General features: G+C 37.8%; 1 protein-coding gene across 2 annotated transcripts in view; it reads right to left on the bottom strand.

Annotated features, from left to right (window-relative positions):
• LOC133634680 (transmembrane protein 198-like) overlaps nt 1-24,546 on the bottom strand; it is a 62,211-nt gene extending 37,665 nt beyond the window's left edge. For both annotated transcript variants that reach the window (XM_062027444.1, XM_062027459.1), the window contains exon 1: nt 24,150-24,546. The gene's annotated coding sequence lies outside the window, so the exon portion shown is untranslated. The remainder of the gene's footprint in view (nt 1-24,149) is intronic.
• Between the last annotated feature and the right edge of the window lie 2,244 nt (nt 24,547-26,790).

Below are 26,790 nucleotides of genomic sequence, written 5' to 3'. Positions count from 1 at the left end.
GGGAGCCAATGTAAGGATTTAAGAATTGGTGTAATGTGCTCACATTTTTTGGTCTTTGTTAGAACTCTAGCAGCAGCGTTCTGAACAAGCTGTAGCTGCCTGACAGTTTTTTAGGGAAGACCTGCAAGGAGACCATTACAATAGTCTAGCCTAGTGATAATAATGGCATGTACAAGTTTTTCAAAGTCTTGAGCTGACATGAGCCCTCTAAGTCTTTTTACATTTTTGAGGTGATAGTAGGCCGATATTTTTACTGATTTGATGTGACTGTCGAAATGTAAATCAGAATCTAAAATAACCCCAAGATTTCTGTAATAAAAAAACACATTTTTTACAAATCCTAATGCTCAAAGTTGACAAGTCAAGCCTATTGCTGTGAGAACACGAGAGATTGGGGAATGTTCAAATATTTGGGATGTGCCGATCGATCTGCCACCGATCAATATTGGCCGATTATCAGGGAAAAGTATGTGACTGTCATTGTCGATGAATGCCTTGCATCGCCGATCACAAACACTGATCCCTTCTGGCTGACACTGGATTTATTTTTAGTCCCCCAGCTGGTTTACAAGCTAACCGCTAATAATGTAAAGTGTGAAGCCGCTCCCATAAGGTACTAATAATCACTTACGTTAAGGCAAATAAACTGTATTTCTAAATATCTTAAGTTGTAGCGGTTGATTTAAGGACATAATTCACCACACCTGTTTACTTGACTTTGTCCTCATTATTAACTGCCATTATTCTATTGTGCACATAAAAATGTTGTTCTTGTTTACATTCATATATGCAGTTAAGAGGGAGTAATTCAGTGCGGGCCCTTTAAGTGGCCGTCAGGAGATTCTCCCAAAGGTGGGGTTTGTTGTTCCCGACATTTTGGAGGGTGTGTGACGTAAGCATTCATTCATTCTGGTGGTTGGAGGAATAAACGACGCACACGTTTTTGTGTGTCAAACGATACTTCAAGTTGTCTTGCTTTCACGCTACAAGTGCAACAAAGTACCATTTTCAAATATCATTACGGAGAACGAGGCTCAACTGTTTAGGCGGGTCGCAAGTTAATGTGCGGATCGTTTTCCCAAGATGCACACGAAACTCTGGAGGCAGCGTGCAGGTAGGACAGCCGGCCGGGGACGTTTTTTTCCGGTTTATTTGGGTAAGCACTCGATTTATGTCGATATAGCTTGGCTCCAAGTCACTTTCCCCTCACTCTCCCGGCTTCCGTCTGCCGCCGCGTCTCACTCTTCCTCCGTGGTAGCTTCTACATATCCTCTGTATGTTCAGCTTCAAAAAGATGATTTCTTCTCCATTAATCAGTCATGAACACAAAAACAAGAATAAACAGAAAAGCGTGCCCATAGCATGGGAAGCTATTGCGAAACTTAGAACAGGAATAAGAATCAAAAGGTATACACGTAACTTGTTGCATGGAGCAAACAAAACAGCCAGACAAAGTGTGGCGAGAGGCAGGAATAAATAGCTCTCTGATTAGTGACCGGGAGCAGGTGTGCGTCCCAACCACTAGCCAGAGGCAGGTGAACATAATCAATTCCCATGGCAACCAGGAACACAAACACAGGGATGCTGAAACTAAGGGAATCCTAAACATAAACAAAACATGATCCAGGCAATGGATCATCACATAAACATGTTACACACTGGGAGCAAGCCGGAAACAGGCATGCTAACCGCTAAGCTAGCCGCTGAGCTAGCTTGCAACAGCACCAAGAAATAGGTGCTTAGAAAACTTTAACAACTGTGGATGGACGGGAAATTAACAAGTATATTCATGAGAGTCGGGAGAGAGGATAATAAAACAACAACGGTTGGTCAGAAGTACACAACACACTGATCCATAAATCAGTGGTGCCGATACCAACGATAATATCAGTTTACGATCAAAAGTACAGTGTTTGAATCTCACGTTTTTCTTCAAATCATTTTGTTGTTTTTGTTCATGTTAACAATCTCAAGGACTAATTCCGTGGATACAGGAATACTTTGGGTTCAAAGACCAAAGGATTTAAATAAGTAGTAGATTATAGTTTTTGCTTTGGTAAGCGGTCTGTAGCTATATAGCACTTTAGTGAAACGATACCCAAAGCGCTTTGCATGACACCACGTTCACACCTTCACACACTGATAGCGGAAGCTGCCACGCGATGTGCTAGCCATGATACATCGGGAGCAAGGGGGAAGTGTCTTGCCTAAAGACACGACGGCTGTGACGAGGATGCGGAACCCTCAAGCCCGTCCCAATGGTATGTAATAAAAGAGAATAGGAAGTGATTGAAACATCGTGTTGATATTGCTCAACTGTCACCATAAATACCGTATTTTCCGGACCATAGGGCGCACAGGATTATAAGGTGCACTGCCGATGAGCGGGTCTAGTCAGGTCAATTTTCATACAAAAGGTGCACCGGATTATAAGGCGCATTAAAGGAGTCATATTTTATTTTTTTCTACATGTAAAAGACTACCTTGTGGTCTACATAGCATGTAATGGTGGTTCTTTGGTCAAAATGTTGCATAGATGATGTTTTACAGATCATCTTCAAGTCGCTTTCTGACAGTCGCTTCCGGATGCGGCGTTTTGTGGGCGGTCTTATTTACGCGGCTCACCTTCGATGGCGTCTTCTCCCCGTCATCTTTGTTGTAGCGGTGTAGCGTGTAAGAACGGGAGTGGAAGAAGTGTCAAAAGATGGCGCTAACTGTTTTAATGACATTCAGACTTTACTTCAATCAATAATGGAGCAGCATCTCCTCATCCGTGGCTCACTAGTGCAACAACAACACCGGAAATGTGTCCCGTGAAAAACCGTCCGACCGGAACTCTTTAATAACTAAAGTTCCTTGGGTGAATAATGTAAACTCTCTACACCGTGTTTTAGCGCTTTCATGGCGAGCTTACTGACAGATATAAGTAAGAACTTTACGCTACTTTATATTAGAAATGGCAACAGCGGACAGTGTTTCCCATAAACTGCCAAGATACCTGTGGCGGTGGGGGCGTGGCTATGGGCGTGGTCACCATGACAGTATCGAGTCATTTGCATAATTTACTACAATGATATGATTTTCTCTAAAAAGGCTTAAAAAATGTATACCTACTAATTAATAATAACAGTTTTGTTTTAAACGTCCATCCATCCATCCATTTTACAATATAATTACAACACTTTATGTACATATTTATATACAGATTTGAACAATAAGTTATTCACTGAAATATATTTATTAATTGTGGTTCTTACAAAAAATATATCTTATAAAAATATCAAAGCTAAAATGTCTCTTAAAGCTCTGCCCCTTTAATTAGTGCATACTAAATAATTTAACTTTAGCCTACTACTACAACCATATTATTTACCAGCAACATAAAGTGAAACAGAGGCAGAGGTGTCCTGCCACAGTCAGTAACAAATAAACAGAAAACAGTAGTGGTGGTAGATAGACACAAAGCTTCATAAAACATCTGATCCACTGAACAAAGAGCTCCAAAAATCTTGATCCTACACTTCTCTTTTGTAAAGTAAATCTGAACAGCCGATATGGGCATCTACATCAACTATATGATTTGCCTGAGAAGCTGGACAGGACAATAAATAAATAAATAAATAAAAAATTTAAAAAAAAATAAAAACATTTTGTAGCGGCCTTAATTCTTTCGTGGCGGGCCGTCACAAATAAATGAATGTGTGGGAAACACTGCCGGAGGATGAATGTCCCATAACAATAAGATAGAAACAAAGAAGAAGCTTATCGACTACGGTGTCGGCACGGTAAAGGCGGACGCACGCAAGTTTTCAGGACTTATGCAGATCCCAAATACAGATCAGCAGGTACCAGAAGGTAGGAATAGTAGCTTTTGCATAATATTGTGAAACAAAAAGCCAGATAGTGTCTTACCTTATACACACACCATAATAATACTCCTATGTTGAAGCACAGTACAATCCATCAAGCTGTGCGGCTTCATAGCTTACCAAAGTTGTACTAAAACATTTTGATATATTTTTGAGCGCTGTGTGTAATGTTCTATATTTCCAATGGAACATATAACATTTTGGTGTTGTTTACTTGAGTCATATCGCAGTCTCCACATAGCTCTAATGTGTGACTGCCATCTACTGGGCACACTTATCATTTCACCATGTACCAAATAAAATTACTTCGAGGTCGGTAAACACAACCAAAATTATTCCGTACATTAGACGCACCGGGTTATAAGGCGCACTTTCGAGTTTTCAGAAAATGAAAGGATTTTAAGTGCGCCTTATAGTCCCAAAAATATGGTACGTTGAAAAACATACAGTTAGCACACGTGGTTCATCAACCAATCTCACTCTTGGATCTTGGGTGTCAGAATCAGCAGCATAAAACCCGGGTCAGAATATTCCCGAGTATACAACTCAACCGTACATTTAAGATTATTGACAAAAGTACACGTTTGGACTTGGTGGCACTTGATGAAGTTGACATCATTGCTAAGGCAAGCTGGGAACCTCTTGTTCCACATTCAGACTTTCCAACAATGTCAGTTATTCTGTTTCGTTTGTCCTCATTCAGCTGTCTCCGGTCTCCTATCAGCTGTTCAACTGCCAGCAGTCACCACGAGTCACTGATGGTCGGACACAAGATCTATACGGGGGCCTTCTTGGCGCGACACAAGGCCAACTAAATCTCTTACCAAAAACAGCCCGGAGAAGTCTTGTTGTATTTTGGTTGTCTGAACGGTGCTTCAGAAACCTTCTAAATATTTTCTATATGACATCAGAAGTCATTCAATTGTTTATTTCCTATACAACACGTTTATACCTTATTATTTTTATAAACTAAATACATATTAATTTGTTCCATAGTGTGTAATTTCTGTCTCTACATGGTTGTGTGTTTACTGTTCTACAGTTTTGTATGGAAGTATTGTTGTAGCAAACACATATCTCACTCTGTGCGTCTGTAATCTGATTCATGTGTCTGTGTACAAATGTCTGTATCTCAATTTGTGTGTTTTAAGTTATCTGTCCGTATTATGATTTGTCTGTGGGTAAAAAAAAATAATTGTCAGTCCGTAATTCCATGTGTGTCTGTGTGTGTGTAAAAGGATTTGTGTAAAGCAGAAAACCTCGATTGGCTGTCTTTTTCCACTTGACTTTTTGCTACATTTCTGCCGCGAAAGAGTTGTGTGTGCGTAATAGGGTTGCAAAATTCCGGGAATATTCAAAGTTGGAAACTTTCCATGGGAAATAACGGAAATATATGGGAATTAAAGAGAATTCATGGGAAATTAATGGGAATAAACATTGACTGCAACATGCTAGATCTTGCAGCATGATTATTAGCTAAAACAACCTGATATAATGCAAATTCAGTAGAATTTAAACCCTTTACTGTGCATTCCTCTATCACATGTGCAGTGCATTCTTTAATTAATTAAAGTACCATTGATTGTCACACACACACTAGGTGTGCTGAAATTTGTCCTCTGCATTTGACCCATCCCCTTGATCACCCCCTGGGAGGTGAGGGGAGCAGTGGGCAGCAGCGTAGCCGCGCCCGGGAATCATTTTTGGTGATTTAACCCCCAATTCCAACCCTTGATGCTGAGTGCCAAGCAGGGAGGTAATGGGTCCCATTTTTATAGTCTTTGGTATGACCCGGCCGGGGTTTGAACTCACAACCTACCGATCTCAGGGCGGACACTCTAACCACTAGGCCACTTCCATCACATGCACAGATAATTCCCAGCATGCTACACACTACAGCAGGGATATTGAGGCCACACTAGTATTTGAGCCCAAAGACTTCATCCAGTCAGGTAAGTTTTGATGATATTACTGGGGTAAATATAGCCGTGATGCTAATTTTCTTTAGTTAAATCCCATTAATTTATGCTAACAACATTAGCGATCCCAATTTACCTTTTTTGTGATCTGTAGAGTTCAACGAGCAAATACTAAATCAAAACGTGTAGTTTCCTCTGCCTTCTGTTCTGCTAGCCATTCTGTTGTCATACAAGAATGTAGGTTATAGTTTGATTTAGCATGCTGATTGAGTGTTCATTTATTCATCTAGCCTAATTTGTCCATCAGTAAAATATTTTTAAAGACTACTCCAATTGTTTAGCTCACTATTTATATCTGTGTGTGGAATTGCATTAGTGTTTTACAAGAATAAATAAATACAAACAGAATAATGCCACATACACCATCTGATGCCACAAAGATGCAGCAGCATATAGACAAGTGCCCAATAATATATAATTATTGTAATTCCCATATATTTCCATTAATTCCCATGGACAGTGTCCAACTTTGAATAATCAAAAAATGGTCAATATTTCCAAACTTCCCGAGCTTAACTTCCCATGGTAAATTTTCGGAAAGTTTACGGAAATTTATCGGAAACTTTCCACCCCTTTGCAACCATATTTGTGTGTGCGTGTAATAAAAAAAAAGTGTGTGTGTCCGTAATCCGATTGTTGTGAAGCACAAATCCTAAATGGTTGTCTTTTTGCTACATTTTTGCCATGAAAGAGTTGTGTGTGCGTGTAATACAATGTGTGTGTCCGTAATCAGATTCTTGTGAAGCAGAAAAACTTGATCGGTTGTCTTTTTCCATGTGACTTTTTGCTACATTTCTGCCGTGAAAGAGTTGTGTGTGCATAATCATATTTGTGTGTATATGTAATCAAATGTGTGTGTGCGTAAAAAAAAAAGTGTTTAGTCCTTAAATAGAATAGTGAACATACTAGACAACTTGTCTTTTAGTATTAAGTAAACAAACAAAGACTCCTAATTAGTCTGCTGATGTATGCAGTAACATATTGTGTCATTTATCATTCTAATATTTTGTCAACATTATGAGGGACAAACTGTAAAAACGTATTATTAATCTACTTGTTTATTTACTGTTAATATCTTCTTATATTCTGTTTTAACATGTTCTAATTACACTTCTGTTAAAATGTAATAATCACTTATTCTTCTCTTGTTTGATACATTACATTAGTTTTGGATGACACCACCAATTTAGGTATCGATCCGATACCAAGTAGTTACAGCAGGGGTCACCAACCTTTTTGAAACCAAGGGCTACTTCTTGGGTACTGATTAATGCGAAGGGCTACCAGTTAGATACACACTTAAATAAATTGCCAGAAGTAGCCAATTTGCTCAATTTACCTTTAACTCTGTTATTATTAATAATTAATGATATTTATCTTTGTGGAAACACTGATCATCTTAATGATTTCTCACAATAAATATATATAGAAACAGATAAATATCAATATGCAACACTTTATTTTTATATTTTCTCTAAGTGCACATTTTTCAAATCGAACATTTTCAAATGATCACTTCTAAGACAGTCTTGTGAAATCACACTATCCCATTTTAACTAGCTAGCCACTAACATTTTTTAACAAATCATGAATTACTTTGCACCATGTTTGTACAAATAATAACTCATGTAAAATACAAAAGTCAACTCTCAAATTTTTAAATCATGTCACACTTTGAACTGGACACCAAATCTGTTATCTGTTTCTTTGTCAGTTAGTGGGAAGCCTGGCATTGCATGCTGTTAACTAGTGTGTTGTACTCTGGTGTGTAACTTGACACTGCAACTCTGAGTGAGTCTTGCAGATGTGCATCAGTGAGGCGTGTTCTGTGTTTGCTCTTGATGAAGTTCATGTCAGAAAAGGCTGATTCACAAAGATAAGATTTTTCCTCATTGTTTGCGTAACCTTCTTAATCTTTTGGACATATTTTCACAGCAATCTGGCCTTAAGCTTAATTATGATGAATGTAAAATGTTAAGAATCGAAAATCTAAAGGGAACGTCCTTTCGAATGGAATGCAAAGTGCCTGTTTTGTGGACAGATGGACCAGTTAACATACTTGGTGTTGTTGTCCCAGAAAATCTGGAAGATCTAGGCTCAGTAAATTATGATAATCGACTAAGAAAGCTGGACAAAATTATGCAATTATGGAAAGGGAAATCCCTAACCTTGTATGGTAAAATGTCTATTGCCAACTCGTTAATTATTCCTCAATTTATTTATTTGTTTTTGTCATTACCAGCTCCATCACAAAACTTTTTTAAGATTTATGAGCGGAGGGTCTTCGATTTTATCTGGAACGGCAAACCAGAAAAGATTAAAAGAAAGGTTTTGTACACAGAGTATGAATATGGGGGCCTGAAACTTCTCAACCTTGAAGCTATGTGTCTGTCTTTAAAAGCATCAATTGTTCCAAAGATGTATTTAAACATTGAGTGGCACACAAATGTCCTGTTGGACAAAAAACATGTACTGTATCAAAAGAAATGGTATCCTTTTTTACAAGTGATCCCCTCCCAGAGAGTCTGCTGGGAAACATGGCGGGGTTCATAAAGGAAACAATCCACTCATAGTGGTGTTTTCAATTTTATGTGCCAGAAAAAAGAGACAATATTTTGCAGCAGTTAATATGGATGAACTCTAATATTGTAATAGATGGAAAGCCTTTCTTTTGGAAAAATATGTTTGAAAGAGGAATCATTTTTTTCAATGATATTATCAATGAGAATGGTAAAATTATGAAGTATGATGAATTTAGAGCTATGTATGGTGATGCCTGCTCAAGCTTTTCATTTTATCAACTAACTGGAGTAATTGGGAAAAGATGGAAACAAATAATTTATTATGGAACTACTAAATTATTAGTTTGTAAACCTCTAATAAGAAATTCTAGTTGGCAAAAAGGAACTAAAATAAATAGAAAAATATATAGTTTTTATTTAATAAAGAAATCTTTGAAGGCTGCCTCATACAACACAAATGGCAAATGGGAGGACTTTTTTGACTGCCTGTTGCTATGGGATGCCATATTCAAACTAATCTATAAAACTACTATCGATGTGCAAAATCGTTATTTTCAAATTTAAATTATTTATAACTTCTTACCCACAGGGAAAATGTTAAAATTATGGAATATGACAGAGTCAGATGATTGCCGATTTTGTTGTCAGGAGCCGGAATCCACCCTGCATTTGTTTTGGTATTGTCATATTGTGTCTTTGTTTTGGGTGGAAGTTGAAAAAATGTGTTTAAGGATTGGTTTGTTTATGAAGCTTAATGTGGTTTCTGTTATTTTAGGAGAGTTCATTGACAATCATGATTTAGTCAATTTAATTATAGTACTCGGTAAAATGTTTCTTTTTAAGGCCAAAAACAGATATTCACTTAGTATTACTTTCTTTAAAACATTTATTCAGTATTTTCTAACTTTAGAAAGTTACATTGTTGAAAACGATAATGATGCCAAAAAACATTTAAAAAAAGATGAGAAGTCCTCAAAGGCTTATTTTGAAAGTATAATTAAGTTTATAGATTATATGATATCTGTTGTTGTGTTCCCTGATTTGAGTGACCTGGACATAATCTGGACTGTACATAAATGCTTATTTTGAAAATGTAATTTTGTTTATAAATTATATGCAATCTGTTGTGTTCCCTAATTTTTTTCTGTGTACATGAATGAAGGTGTGTGTTGCTGAGTCCGACTTGGACATTATCTGGACTGGGCCTGGTTTAAAAAACCCTTTAAACAAATCTAATTTCATTGACAACCTGGTTTGTTGCAGATAAGGCCCTTTTTTTAAAAATAAAATAAAATAAGATAAATAAATAAAAAACATTTTCTTGGATAAAAAAGAAAGTAAAACAATATAAAAATAATTACATAAAAAATAGTAATTAATGAAAATGTTAGTGGACCAGCAGCCTACACAATCATGTGTGCTGCAGGGACTGTGTCCCTTGCAGATGTGTTGTCTATGTTGTGGGAACCAGAATATTGGTAGCAGAAAGAAATAACCCCTTTTGTGTGAGTGGGTGTGGATGAGTGTGCATGGGGGAGGTTGTTTGGGTTGATGCACTGATTGAAAGTGTATCTTGTGTTTTTTCTATGTAGATTTAATTTTTTTTTAAAAATAATAAAAAAATAAAAAATAAAAAAAAAATTAAATTTTTATTTTTATTTTTTTTAGAACAGGCCCGCAGGCGACTCATCTGGTCCTTACGGGCGACCTGGTGCCCGCGGGCACCGCGTTGGTGACCCCTGAGTTACAGGATCATACATTGGTCATATTATGTGTCCATAATATGACTTTAAGAAAAAGGAGAAAAAAAATTGTGACAATAAAAAATATCGGCGTCACCGCTAATGACGCGGCTGAGCTATTGTATCCTCGTACGGTGTGTAGTGTAGCATGTTTAGCTATTCCTCATCCTCCAGTGATAATGGTACATGTAAGGAAATTACTTTATTTGTCGCCATGGAGGCCAGGATTAGTGATTTAGAAGTAGCTAAAACACTGCCGACTGCGGATGGATGTTAGCCGCTGGCTAGATAACCATGTCTTAAAGCACCTCTTCCTGAGGGCGTTTCAGTGTTATAACTTCACTTTTATCTTTAGTTTTTAAGCCAAAATGCGTCCATTGTCCCTTTGCTGTCTACACGCTGTGTCTGCTTGTAAGTACTCCGTGTGTGTGCGCTGCCAAACATGCTCCTCTGCTTGTAAAACCAGTAATGTCACAACGTGCCGTGATGCCCGGGAACCGGTACTTTTCAAACAGAGCATAGCACCATTTTTTGATTCATTGGTACCGCGATGCTAATCATGTTAAAAGTCTAAAAACAAAAAACATGTTAATAATCTAAAAACAATAAGCCTGTTCATAGTCTGAAAACAAAAAGCATGTTAATAGTCTAAAAACAAACAGCATGTTTATAGCCTGAAAATATGTTCATAGTCTAAAAACAATCATGTTCATAGTCTAAAAACAAAAAGCATTTTAGTAGTCTAAAAACAAAAAGCATAATCATAGTCTAAAAACAAAAACATGTTAATAGTCTAAAAACAAAAATCATGTTAATAGTTTAAACACAAAAATAATGTTCATAGTCTAAAATCAAAAATCATGTTCATAGTCTAAAATCAAAAATCATGTTAATTATCTAAAAACAAAAAGCATGTTCATGGTCTAAAAACAAAAAGCATGTTCATAGTCTAAAAACAAAAAGCATGTTCATAGCCTGAAAACAAAAGGCATGTTAATTATCTAAAAACAAAAAACATGTTCATAGTCTAAAAACAAACCGCATGTTCATTATCTAAACACAAAAAGCATGGTCATAGTTTAAAAACAAACAGCATGTTCATAGTCTAAAAACAAACATGTTTCTAGTCTAAAAACCAAAATCATGTTTATAGTCTAAAAACAAAAAACATTTTAATAGTCTAAAAACAAAAAATATGTTTATAGTCCAACAACAAAAATCATGTTCATAGTTTAAAAACAATCAGCATGTTTATAGTCTCAAAACATATTCATAGTCTAAAAACAACCATGGTCATAGTCTAAAAACAATCATGTTCATAGTCTAAAAACAAAAATCATGTTAATAGTCTAAAAACAATCATGTTCATAGTCTAAAAACAATCATTTTCATAGTCTAAAACAATCACGTTCATAGTTCTAAAAACAAAAAACATGTTAATAATCCAAAAACAATAAGCATGTTCATAGTCTGAACACAAAAAGCATGTTAATAGTCTAAAAACAAGCACCATGTTCATAGCCTGAAGACATGTTTATAGTCTAAAAACAATTATGTTCATAGTCTAAAAACAATCATGTTCATAGTCTAAAAACCATCAATGTTCATATCTAAAAACAAAAAACATGTTCAAAGTCTAAAACAAACAGCAAGTTCATAGTCTAAAAACCAAAAACATGTTCAAAGTCTAAAAACAATCATGTTCATAGTCTAAAAACAATCATGTTCATAGTCTAAAAACCAAAATCATGTTAATAGTCTAAAAACCAAAATCATGTTAATAGTCTTAAAACAATATGCATGTTCATAGTCTGAAAACATGTTCATAGTTTAAAAACATGCTCATAGTCTAAAAACAATCATGTTCATTGTCAAAAAACAATCATGTTCATAGTCTAAAAACAATCATGTTCATAGTCTGAAAACAAAAAGCATGTTCATAGTCTTAAAAACAAAACAGCAAGTTCATAATCTAAAAACAAAAAGCAAGTTCATAGTCTAAAAACAAAAACATGTTTATAGCCTAAACACAAAAACATGTTCATAGCCTAAAAACAATCATGTTCATAGTCTAAAAACAATCATGTTCAAAGTCTAAAAACAATCATGTTCATAGTCTAAAAATGCCAAGCCATGAGATGCCAGCGTGTGTTCATGAAAAGGTCTGCAGCAAGACCACATGTGCAGTCTGGTCGCCTGGAGCTCGTCTTGCCTTCTTTCCTGTCGTCTATTTCTCCCCAAAGCAGGAAGGATTTCCTGTCTTCCTTTTCAAAAGCATCTGCTTCAGCCTGACCGCCTGGGTCACAGCAATACAGAGGGGTGCATTCAAGGGGCGTTGGTAACCACAGCCTTCAGATGCCGCTAAAGACAGGACCTGAAGGCTGTCATCTGACTGAAGCCAAAAACCAAGAGCCACTCCCACCCTGGATGAGAACACGACCGCAAGGGCCCCGAGTTCTTTGCACGCCATGAAGGCCACAAAGAGAAATGTTGACCTTGTGGAGTGAAGAATGTATCTATGGTTTGCATAGAATGTGAAAACTTTTTTTAAATGGAACCGAACTACATCAAAGTGCTTAAAATCTTATCTTCTGGCACCAGATTCAGACCATATCAAGAGGTAGTCCTGAATCCCATTGGAATCTGACTTCAGTCTAAATGCAATGAGACCTGAATGTGACTTTTTGGTCATCTTTGGTCGAGTTGCGTCACTCGTGTGCGCCTGAAAGACACATTCGCCAGAGGAAGTGGATATTTCATCACAACATCCAGTTTCGGTGCGCAAAGTCTATTTTCCATGGCCGAATGTTGGGTGCATCACTTGTCAATAGTGCACAAATAATAGTCTATATGTAATATACGAATATATATTTACATTCTGAAGAAAAAGCGATTTGTTAACATGTAAGTTGAAAAATAAAACTAACATAGATCCACGCTGATGTCCGTATCTCCTCTACTTAACAATCATTAAATTATTACAACCCTCCCAAATATATCACACTATATTAGGGTTGTACGCTATACCGGTACTAGTATAGTATCGCAGTACTAATGAATCAAAAACGGTACTATACTCTGTTTGAAAAGTACCGGTTCCCGAGATGTATTTATTTATTTATTTCAACGGGCATGACGGCGTGTCATGACATTGCTGGTTTTAGGAGCAGAGGAGCATGTTCCGCAGCACACACACACGGAGTACATACAAGCAGACACAGTGTGTAGACAGAAAAGGGAGAATGGACGCGTGTTGGCCTAAAAAGTAAAGATAAAGGTGAAGTTATAACACTGAAACACCCTCAGGAAGAGGTGCTTTAAGACATGGCTAGCTAGCTAGCAGCTAACATCCATCCGGCAGTGTTTTAGCTACTTCTAAATCACTAATCCTGGCCTCCATGGCAACAAATAAAGTGAGTTTCTTACAAGTATCATTATCACAGGAGAACGAGGAATAGCTAAACATGCTTCACCACACACCGTAGGAGGATACAATAGCTCACCGACGTCACCGCTAACAAAAGTTAGCGAGCCTGAATGTAAACAAATGCCATGGTTGGATCTACACCTGACATTTACTGTAATGACACCAAGTACAAGAGCGTATCTAGTCGATACTACTATGAATATGTTGCTATTTTTTATCGTCGCAAAATCTTTTGTCTTTTTTCAAAAATTCATATTATGTTTATAAACTCAGGAAATACGTCCCTGGACACATGAGGACTTTAAATATATGACCAATGAATGACCCTGTAACTACTTGGTATCGGATCGATACCTAAATGTGTGGTATCATCCAAAACTAATGTAAAGTACCAAACAACAGAAGAATAAGTGATTATTACATTTTAACAGAAGTGTAGATAGAACATGTGGAAACAGAAAATAAGCAGATATTAACAGTAAATTAACAAGTGGTTTAATAATACATTTTTACAGTTTGTCCCTCATAATGTTGACAAAATAATAGAATATAAAAGACACAATATGTGACTGCATATGTCAGCAGACTAATTAGGAGCCTTTGTTTGTTTACTTACTACTAAAAGACAAGTTGTCTAGTATGTTCACTAATTTATTTAAGGACTAAATTGCAATAATAAACATATGTTTAATGTACACTAAGATTTTTTGTTCAAATAAAGCCAATAATGACAGTTTTTGTGGTCCCCTTTATTTAGAAAAGTATTGAAATACATTTTGCTACCGGTACCAAAATATTGGTATCGGGACAACGCTACACTATATCCATCCATTCATACATTATATTACTTTACTTTCACCTAAAAAAACAATAGTTTTTAAGGTGTGGTGACTTGTATTTTATTTTGTAGTAGTAGTAGAGACTTCCTTGTTCATTTAAGGAATTCAGTCAACTTATTGTTTCGCAAGTGACATTGAGGCCACAATGGGGCCACATTGGAGCCACAATGGAGCCACAATGGGGCCACAATGGGGCCTCATTGGAGCCACATTGGAGTTTGATAAAGATCACATTTTCAAATCCGATTACAAAAAAAATGTGATTTGTCCCACTTTGGCCTGCAGTGCAAAGTAGTGTGTAAAGGTAGTCATGGTAAATGAACATTTAAATACTGCAAGTGATAAGCAAATACTCTTTGGGCAAATGTGCACCGATAAGCAAAAAGGATTTGCATCCCACTAAAACCACTATTTGCATTCAACAGGTATGCACCACACCTGTTTATTATGTATACACAAAGGATGCAGGGAGGGCAGTATAGCAGTTTGAGCAAAATAAAGAAGTTTTAAGGCGGAATTGATCTATTGCTAAAAGGAGCGCCACAGGTTTCATGTTCCGTCATCAAATAACAACGCGACCGAGATGGATGGCAAATAGGAGATGATGATACAAGTCAAAAAGAGCAGGCAGTCAGTTCTCACTTGCTTTTAGATACTAAGTTCAAAGATTTTGTTGAAACAGAAATTAGTGCCTATGTAGAGTTTAATGACACCACTGACATTGGAAATAGCACTTTGTGGGAAGCACTTAAGGCTACTATCCGAGGACAGGTGATATCATATATTTCCAGGATAAGGAGGACTGAGAGGGCTAGGCTGACGGAAATTGCTAAAGAACTCCTTGACCTTGACAGTGTATACTTGTCCATCTCCAACCCTGCATAAAAAACGTATTTTGTTACATTCGGAACATGACCTGCTTATGACGTACATAGTAGAGAGACAACTGCGACAATCCAAACAATGCTTCTATGAACATGGAGACAAGGCCGGCCGACTTTTAGCTCAACGGGCCCGGGCTGCTAGCGCATCACGGTCGATTCCCAAAATCAGACTACCCGATGGTAGTTATACTTCCGATCCAGTGGACATTAATAGATGTTTTTCCGAATTTTACACTAAATTATACACTTCTGAGTGCTCTCCTGTCTCCACGATTTTCCCCAACCTGTCTCCTCGTCAGAGATACAGGAGGCAATTCGATCCATGCAAAACGGAAAGTCGCCCGGCCCTGATGGCTTTACAGTTGAATTTTACAAGGCTTACTCATTACTGTTATCCCCCATTTTAGCAAAAATGTTCAATGATTCCTTCAACGCCGGCCGCTTACCAAGGACTCTGTCAGAAACTTCCATTTCATTACTTCTTAAGAAAGACAGGGATGCTACCTCTTGTGGTAACTACAGGCCAATCTCACTTTTGAACGTGAACTGCAAGATTCTGGCGAAAGTTCTCTCTATATGTCTCCAAGCCGTCAAGCCCTCAATAATTTCGGCTGATCAGACAGGTCTCACGCTGGGGAGGCATCAATTGTTTAATACCAGAAGATTGTTGAATATAGTTCTCTCTCCGCCATCTGATACTCCGGAGGTTGTGGTGGCGCTGGATGCGGAGAAGGCGTTCGATAGGGTGGAGTGGGGATACTTACTTTTTATTATGGAGAAATTTGGTTTTGATCCTAAATTTATTTCTTGGGTTAGAGTCCTGTACGAGACTCCACTTGCCTCCGTACATACTAACGGCATCCGTTCAGCTTACTTCCCTCTCCAGCGTGGGATCCGGCAGGGATGTCCGCTTTCACCCTTGTTTAATATAGCCATTGAACCGCTTGCTATTTGGCTTAAGAATCGGGAGGAATTTAAGGGTATCACTCGTTTCGGTCGGGTTCATAAACTCTCCCTATATGCCGATGATCTTCTGTTGTTCGTTTCGGACCCCTCGTCCTCGTTTCCCCATATACTGAGGATTCTGGATCAGTTCGGTCGTTTGTCAGGGTACAAACTGAATATTCAGAAAAGCAAACTATTTTTTGTGAACAATTTGGCAAGGTCACTCCCGCGCTCACAATTCCCCTTTAAGATCTCAGAGGACGGATTTAAATATTTGGGTGTGTTCGTCTCGAATTCTCCCACAGAGCTGTTTCATAAAAACTTTCAGGCACTGTTGGACAAATGTAAATCGGACTTGTCCAGGTGGGCTGCCCTCCCCCCTATCCCTGGTTGGCCGCATTAACCTCATAAAAATGATTTTACTTCCGAAATTTTTATATCTCTTCCAGCACATCCCTATATGTCTCAACAAATCATTTTTTGTCGGCCTTGATCAACAACTTCTTGCTTTCATTTGGCAAAACAGGCAAGCCCGCCTTAGAAAAGCCATTCTATAGCTCCCTAGGGCGGAAAGTGGTCTAGCACTTCCAAACTTTAGAAATTATTTCTGGGCCTGCAATATTAATAAACTTCTGTACTGGGTCCGCTGCGACTCCCTAGCCGCCTGTCCACCTTGGGCTCACATAGAGGTGGCATCGTCTAATGGTTCCCTGCACGCGGTGATTTGCTCACAACTACCCTTATGTTTATCGGGGACCTCTGTAAACCCAGTTGTTAAAAATACCATTAAAATTTGGACTCAATTTAGGAAACATCACGGCTTACACAGGGCTTCCAGCGGTGCTCCGATTTTGAACAATCCCGCCTTTCTCCCTGCCTGTTCTGATTCCGCGTTTCGCGCTTGGTCGACTAACGGCCTTAAAACTCTCAATGACCTGTACCACGATGGAGTGTTCTCTTCCTTCGCTTCTCTGTTAACAAGATACAATCTGCCTAATACTCATTTCTTTCGATACCTCCAAATGAGGCATTTTATTAAAAAACAATTTCCTCATTTTCCCAACCGCCCCCCAGAAGCAGAAATCGATCGGTTTCTCTCTTTTGACTCTGACCAACGACATTTGATATCTGTCATATATAATGAAATCCGCCTTCTGAACCCACTTAACTTGCCAGAGAATCCTGGGAACATGACTTTGGGGCACCTATACCTGACGGGCGGTGGAGAGAGGCTGTGAGACTGGTACATTCATCGTCTATATGTGCCAGGCATGGCCTAATATAGTGTAAGGTACTACATAAAGCACATTTCACCAATTTGACACTCTCGGGCAGGCTCTCGATAGGACAATAACACCCAGCCCGCTGACTGCCCTTTTTGGCGTTCCGCAGGTGGACGGTTTACCTACAACCTCTCGTCATGTCATTGCGTTAACGACTCTGCTGGCTAGGCGTACAATTATTTTTAAATGGAAGCTTGCGTCTCCGCCGAGCCAGAACAGTTGGATACAAGATGTTTTGCGGTGTGTGCAATTAGAGAAGCTTCGGTTCTCGCAGAAAGGATCTGTGTCATCTTTCCATACAACTTGGGGCCCCCTCTTAGACCTTATTAGGGACAAGCTTGACATCACCCCAAGCGATTCGAGTAACATAACTTAGACAGAGCTGACCGCTGAAGCCCCCAACCCTTCCATTCCTTGTCTTTATTTACCTTTACGTTATATTTTATTGTATATCTTATGTATTATTTATTTTACCTTATCTATTCTTTTATTTATCTTTAACATATTTTGATAGATTGAATCTATGTTTGCATATATTCATGTGTGTCTATATTTGTTGTGGGCACTAGGTGACAATTACCTTGGGAATTGAGTGGGTGGGTATTGTAAGGGGTGGGGTTTATTATGTTACATATTTTTTTTAACCAATTTTCCCAGGAGATTTTCTTTATTTAGAAATAAAATGTTGATGCTCCTTTTGTAGAGAAAATTTTAATTTAAAACATTTGTATGCACGTACAACACTGAAGACCTTCAGTATATCTGTATGTGGAATTAAATTATGGAATGGATTAAGCAAATAAATCAAACAATGTACTAATATGATCCACTTCAACAAACTCTTCAAACTTAAAGTGTTTACAAAGTACAAAGAAGAAGAACCATGATACACATTGTGAATTTACTTCATCCATCCATTCCTTTTCAAAATAATCTTACTCATCTCACTATATGAAATGTAACTTACTTCACAGAGTATTATTTATTTATTTTTATTGTGATTACTTATGGAGTATATTGTGAATAAATTGAGAACAGGAAGTGAACAAAAGTTTTAGCAACTGTTATGTAAAAGAAAAGGGGTAGGATTAAATAAGCTCTGCTTCTTCCTACTCCTTTTCGAACATGTTGAAAAGAAAAACTGGAAATTGTGATGTATCATGTTGTATGCATGCATGTTCCAAATAAACTCAAACTCACGTAATAAAGGTGTTTGATGCTAAATTAAACACAACATTATGCCACTACTGGTCTCACCTTTCCTAAAAAATGTTTAAAAAAAGCAACTTAAAGCCTTGTTCTGATGTTTATATACATATAATATTCATGTTAAAATATAATAATAATTTTTGTTGCAAATGAATATCTGCTCCAAATATCGCCTCCTTGACTACTAGTCGGCCCTGGAAAAAACTTGTCCAACTGTAGTTATTTCAAAAGTCTGTGCATGTGTTCATACTATCAAAGATGATTAATAAAAATGAAAGCAAATTGCTGTAGGTGCAAGTGTTGTTTCCACTGGCACAACTGCCGTTTGAAGTTATGCACTTCATTATGAAGTTGAAAGATCAAACTTCTCACATGCTCAGCTGGATTAACCATCATAATTATTAGGGGTGTAACGATTGTTCGATATATCCATTTATAGTCCTAGAGTTCAAGTATATTGATCTGTGCTCAGCAAGTTGACCCTCCGGAAGATATGTATCGATCCGACATGGATTTAAAAGGCAATACGTCGATTTTATCCCTACTAGCAAAAGAAAACAGACTTTATATGAAGTTTAGCACTTTTTATGATAACACACCTAAGTTCCCCTAAGGCAGTATAGCAAAAGCCACAACACAATAATATACAGCTGCAACACAACATTAAGCCACAGCTAAATCTGCTGTTAATTCAACAAGAAGACATGTTGGTTGCACTGTGTGTTAATATTGTATTATTTTATGTTGAAAGACAAAATCAGAAGAAGCAGCTTAATCTACTGTTAGCGTGTTGTACACTGTACTGTTATTGAAAATGTTTCCTCTAGTTAATTCAAGCTAAAGTGTTGGTTGCACTTTATTCAAATAAGATGAGAATGTTCAATATATTTTGTGTACTTGTTTGTTTGTATCATAATTGTATCATATCATTCCTTACAATAAATAACATTAATTGTTGTTTACTTGTTTGTATCATAATTCATGTATACATAATTCCTTACAATAAATAACATTAACTGTTGTGACTGTTTGTTTGTATCATAATTCGTGTAAACATTATTCCCTACAAGAAATACCATTAATTGTTGTTTACTTGTTTGTTTGTGTCATAATTCATGTATACATCATTCCTTACAAGAAATAACATTAATTGGTTTTTACTTGTTTGTTTGTATCATAATTCATGTATACATCATTCCTTACAAGAAATAACATTAATTGTTGTTTACTTGTTTGTTCGTCTCGATTACTGTAACATATTATTTTTGGGTCTCCCTATGTCTAGAATTAAAAGATTACAGTTGGTACAAAATGCGGCTCCTAGACTTTTGACAAGAACAAGAAAGTTTGATCATATTACGCCAATACTGGCTCACCTGCACTGGCTTCCTGTGCACTTAAGATGTGACTTTAAGGTTTTACTACTTACGTATAAAATATTACACGGTCTAGCTCCAGCCTATCTTGCCGATTGTATTGTACAGTGACGTGCGGTGAGGTTCATGGCTGGTGAGGCACTGACTTCATCACAGTCAGATTTACAAACATATGAACCCTAAAGAGTATCTTATTCACCATTTGATTGGCAGCAGTTAACGGATTATGTTTAAAAGCTCATACCAGCATTCTTCCCTGCTTGGCACTCAGCATCAAGGGTTGGAATTGGGGGTTAAATCACCAAAAATTATTCCCGGGCGCGGCACCGTTGCTGCCCACTGCTCCCCTCACCTCCCAGGGGGTGAACAAGGGGATGGGTCAAATGCAGAGGACAAATTTCACCACACCTAGTGTGTGTGTGACAATCATTGGTACTTTAACTTAACTTTAACTTTACACATACAAACTGTAGCACACAAAAAAGCATATTTAATAAAAAAAATGTTATTATGGTCTTACCTTTACTTATAAATGAAGTCCATGCCCCGCTGTTGTGCTGGTTTAATGCACTCCCGTCGTAGAATGCACCCCCTGACGGGAGTGTTATATCAACTAAAGCCCACACTTAAACTTTCCACGTGCAAGATTTAATCTATTTAAAAAAGTTATTTAATAAGAAGCCAAAAAGTGCAAAAACAATCATGTTCGTGTTGGAGGAGTTGTGAATGAATGAAATATGAAATCCGTGTACCTAATGTTGTGGCCCTGCGGTCATTCACAACTCCTCCAACATGAACATTATTGTTTTTGCCCTTTTTGGCTTCTTATTAAATAACTTTTTTAAATAGTGCAACCGAGGGTTTATAAATGTCGCCTATACTGTATGAAACTACAAAATAATAAACACGGAGGCTCCAGTTTACACGAGGACCACTTTATTTACCTTCTTTCAAAAACCTCCGCTCCACTCCAACGTGTCATCACTTCTGCTCTTAGCGCCTTCAAAATAAGAGCGCAAGGCATATACTGTATAACAGCGTATAACAGGAATTTAACATCACAAAGAGGAAAGCCCATAAAAATAGGTTACAATAGATTCAATCTTGCACGTGGAAAGTTTAAGTGTGGGCTTTAGTTGATATAACATGCACACACACACACACACACACACACACACACACACACACACACACACACACACACACACCCCGTTTTCTACGGCGGGGGTGCACCGGCACAAGGAGGCGGGATTACTGCGAGCCTCAGCCAGTGAGTCTTCGCAGCAGTTATGATCGCTCAGCACAAGAAATACGTTACACACATACAGTTGTTGACAAAATACACTGTACATTATATACCTCAGCTAAATAAATTATGGAAATGTATAATATAGTTCATATAGCAATACGGTCTCACTGCACAGCAAGCCAGCAGTTAGCAGAATCCGCAATCCATGTTGAGGCACAACGCAGTGACGTGCCTCAACTGGCTGCTGATCACCGCACCGTCTCTTCTCAGTATTTGAACGGCAAATGTGAAAATTCAGCGATTTTGAATACAAATAATCTAAAACTGGTGAAGTTAAATGGAAAATAACTTTATAGTATAATCACTGGATACATATAACAATTTAATTAATAATTTTTCTTTTTACATTTTTTTTCTTGTCATGATGGCAGGTGAGGCCCCGCCTCACGTGCCTCTAGTGACTGCACGTCACTGGTATTGTACCATATGTCCCGGCAAGAAATCTGCGTTAAAAGAACTCCGGCTTATTGGTGATTCCCGGAGCCCAAAAAAAGTCTGCGGGCTACAGAGCGTTTTGTATTCGGGCTCCAGTACTATGGAATGGCCTCCCGGTAAAAGTTAGAGATGCTACCTCAGTAGAAGCATTTAAGTCCCATCTTAAAACTCATTTCCAAGGGGATGGGTCAAATGCAGAGGACACATTTCACCACATCTAGTGTGTGTGTGACAATCATTGGTATCTTTAATCTTTAATTTGTATATTCTAGCCTTTAAATAGACCCCCTTTTTAGACCAGTTGATCTGCCGTTTCTTTTCTTTTCTCTTCTGCCCCCCTCTCGCTTGTGGAGGGGGGGGCACAGGTCCGGTGGCCATGGATGAAGTGCTGGCTGTCCAGAGTCGGGACCCGGGGTGGACCGCTCGCCTGTGCATCGGTTGGGGACATCTCTGCGCTGCTGACCCGTCTCCGCTCGGGATGGTTTCCTGCTGGCCCCACTATGGACTGGACTCTCACTATTGTGTTAGATCCACTATGGACTGGACTTTCACTAATATGTTAGATCCACTATGAACTGGACTTTCACAATATTATGTCAGACACACTCGACATCCATTGCTTTCGGTCTCCCCTACCCACATTTGCGGTCCTCTCCAAGGTTTCTCATAGTCATTCACACCGACGTCCCACTGGGGTGAGTTTTTCCTTGCCCTTATGTGGGCTCTGTACCGTGGATGTCGTTGTGGCTTGTGCAGCCCTTTGAGACACTTGTGATTTAGGGCTATATAAATAAACATTGATTGATTGATTGATTGTTTGTATCATAATTCCTGTATTCATCATTCCTTACAAGAAATAACATTAATTGTTGTTTACTTGTTTGTTTATATCGTAATTAATGTAAACATCGTTCCATACAAGAAATAACATTGTTGTTTACTTGTTTGTTTGTATCATAATTCATGTACCGGTATACATCATTCCTTACAAGAAATAACATTAATTGTTGTTTGTATCATAATTCATGTATACATCATTCCTTACAAGAAATAACATTAATTGTTGTTTACTTGTTTGTTTCATAATTAATGTACACATCATTCCTTACAAGAAATAACATTAATTGTTGTTTACTTGTTTGTTTCATAATTCATGTATACATCATTCCTTACAATAAATACAATTGTCGTTTATTTGTTTGTATCATAATTCATGTATACATCATTCCTTACAATAAATAACATTAATTGTTGTTTACTTGTTTGTTTGTTTGTATCATAATTAATGTATACATCATTCCTTACAAGAAATAACATTGTTGTTTGTATCATAATTAATGTATACATCATTCCTTACAAGAAATAACAATAATTGTTGTTTACTTGTTTGTTTCATAATTCATGTATACATCATTCCTTACAAGAAATAACATTAAGTGTTGTTTACTTGTTTGTTTGTATCATAATTCATGTATACATCATTCCTTACAAGAAATAACATTAATTGTTGTTTACTTGTTTGCATCATAATTCATGTAAATATCATTCCTTACAAGAAATAACATTAATTGTTGTTTACTTGTTTGTATCATAATTCATGTAAACATCATTCCTTACAAGAAATAACATTGTTGTTTACTTATTTGTTTCATAATTCATGTAAACATCATTCCTTACAAGAAATAACATTAATTGTTGTTTACTTGTTTGTATCATAATTCATGTAAACATCATTCCTTACAAGAAAAAACATTGTTGTTTACTTGTTTGTTTGTATCATAATTAATGTAAACATCAATTCTACAAGAAATAACATTGTTTACTTGTTTGTTTGTATCATAATTCATGTATACATTATTCCTTACAATAAATAACATTAATTGTTGTTTACTTGTTTGTATCATAATTCATGTATACATCTTTCCTTACAAGAAATAACATTGTTGTTTACTTGTTTGTATCATAATTCATGTAAACATCATTCCATACGAGAAATAGCAACATAGGAAATTTCAGCTGCAGTATTCATTATTTATTTTACACTCACACTGCTTGACTTATTTTAAATTAAAAGTTACTTAAACGATTTCAACTCACTGAATCCTGTCGAATCGTATCGTTCCAAAAATATATATATATCGTATCGTCAACCACGAATATGGCATCGTTCCCCCTCTAATAGCGATGCATTGTTTCCAACCTTCCTCTCATTAAGTTGAGCAAGAAAAAACTTAGTGGTCACTTTTACGACTCAAACAGAAAATCCGTTCCGATTCCAGACTTTGCCTGAAAATATGAGTTTAAAGTGGGGGAAGTTGAGGGAAACTCACCGAGGAGAGAGCCGGTTGGAAGGTCGTCTTCTGCGGGACGGTTGGTGCTGTCAGCGGCTGGAGGACTCCACTATTAACGAACACTTGGCAGAGAAAACCGGTTTCTTTCTTCCAACTTCTGTTTTTGTCCAAAAGAAAAGGTGTAAAGTGAGCTACTTTGTCACGTTAGCTCGCCGTGGAAGTGGACACTCGGCTCTCCACTTTGGAGCGGACTTTCTCGGGGAACTCCTACACCCTTTCCCCCCCCCTTTCTTCCCTGCTTCCACGGCTCGTTCAAAAAACAAAAAATGGGGGAAACTTTGGTTCCCTCCCCCGTCGGAGGCAAATCCCTCTCGATCCCACCTCCAGGCGTCGTCCATTGTGTCGCGCAAGGAGGAGGGGGGTTTCACCCAGGACTCCTTTTAGGACGGGGGTGTCCAAAATGTGGCCCAGGGGCACCTGGTGTTTAACGGCCCGTGGCACACCCTAAAAACATTTTTTAAAAATATCTAAAAAGTGGAATAAAAGAGCCAAGTGAAATGTAAGAGGGAAAAAGTTGCAATGTTCACAAATAAAATGTTTTCTTTAAAGGCCTACTGAAACCCACTACTACCGACCACGCAGTCTGATAGTTTATATATCAATGATGAAATCTTAACATTGCAACACATGCCAATACGGCCGGGTTAACTTATAAAGTGACATTTAAAACTTCCCGGGAAATATCCGGCTGAAACGTCGCGGTATGATGACGTATGCGCGTGACGAAGTCAGTTTAACGGAAGTTATGGTACCCCGTAGAATCCTATACAAAAAGCTCTGTTTTCATTTCATAATTCCACAGTATTCTGGACATCTTTTGCAATTTGTTTAATGAACAATGAAGGCTGCAAAGAAGACAGTTGTAGGTGGGATCGGTGTATTAGCAGCGGACTACAGCAACACAACCAGGAGGACTTTGTTGAAACGCTAGCCGTGCTAGCCGCGCTAGCCGCGCTAGCCGCCGACCTCACCTTGACTTCCTACGTCTCCGGGCCGCCAAACGCATCGGGTGAAGTCCTTCGTCCTTCTGCCGATCGCTGGAAAGCAGGTGAGCACGGGTGTTGATGAGTAGATGAGGGCTGGCTGGCGTAGGTGGAGAGCTAATGTTTTTAGCATAGCTCTGTGAGGTCCCGTTGCTAAGTTGCTAAGTTAGCTTCAATGGCGTCGTTAGCACAGCATTGTTAACCTTCGCCAGCCTGGAAAGCATTAACCGTGTATTTACATGTCCACGGTTTAATAGTATAGTTGATTTTCTATCCATCCTTCCAGTCAGGGGTTTATTTTTTGTTTCTATATGCAGTTAAAGCACGATGCTATCACGTTAGCTCGTAGCTAAAGCATTTCGCCGATGTATTGTCGTGGAGATAAAAGGCACTGAATGTCCATTTCGCGTTCTCGACTCTCATTTTCAAGAGGATATAGTATCCGACGTGGTTTAAAATACAAATCTGTGATCCACAATAAAAAAAGGAGAGTGTGGAATCCAATGAGCCAGCTTGTACCTAAGTTACGGTCAGAGCGAAAAAAGATACATCCATCACTGCCTCTCAAGTCCTTCACTGTAACGTTCTTCATCTACGAATCTTTCATCCTCGCTCAAATTAATGGGGTAATCATCACTTTCTCGGTCCGAATCTCTCTCGCTCTATTGTAAACAACGGGGAATTGTGAGGAATACTAGCTCCTGTGACGTCACGCTACTTCCGGTACAGGCAAGGCTTTTTTTTATCAGCGAGCAAAAGTTGCGAACTTTATCGTCGATTTTCTCTACTAAATCCTTTCAGCAAAAATATGGCAATATCGCGAAATGATCAAGTATGACACATAGAATGGATCTGCTATTCCCTTTTAAATTTAAAAAAATCATTTCAGTAGGCCTTTAAAGCTGTCGTTGCTCAAAAAAAAAAAAATTATAAACATGTTGTAAATTAAGGCTCCAATTACTTCACATCAAATATTCCACTTTGAAATATATTATTGCATTGTGTTCTTTTCATATAAAAGCCAACGTTTGACAAATAAAAGTGTATAAAACAAACATGTACAAAACCCCAAACCAGTGAAGTTGTCACGTTGTGTAAATGGTAAATAAAAAGAGAATACAATGATTTTCAAATAATTTTCAACTTATATTCAATTGAATAGACTGCAAAGACAAGATATTTAATGTTCACACTGAGAAACAAAATTAATTTTTGTTTGCAAATAATCATGAACTTAGAATTTAATGGTAGCAAGCCGTTGCAAACAAGTTGCGACAAACTGTAGTTACTGACAGTGGTTTTCTGAAGTGATCCTGAGCCCATGTGGTGATATCCTTTACACACCGATGTCGCTTTTTGAGGCAGTACCGCCTGAGGGATCGAAGGTCCATAATGTCATCGCTTACGTGCAGTGATTTATCCAAATTTCGTGAACCTTTTAATGATATTACGGAGCGTAGATGTTGGAATCCCTAAATTCCTTGCAATAGCTGGTTGACAAATGTTGTTCTTAAATTGTTGGACCATTTGCTCAGGCAGTTGTTGACAAAGTGGTGACCCTCGCCCCATCCTTGTTTGTGAATGACTGAGCATTTCATGGAAGCTGCTTTTATACCCAATCATGGCACCCACCTGTT

This window comes from Entelurus aequoreus, linkage group LG01 (assembly GCF_033978785.1).
Source record: "Entelurus aequoreus isolate RoL-2023_Sb linkage group LG01, RoL_Eaeq_v1.1, whole genome shotgun sequence".
Taxonomy (NCBI): domain Eukaryota; kingdom Metazoa; phylum Chordata; class Actinopteri; order Syngnathiformes; family Syngnathidae; genus Entelurus; species Entelurus aequoreus.
This window is presented reverse-complemented; position numbering and strand designations above follow the sequence as displayed.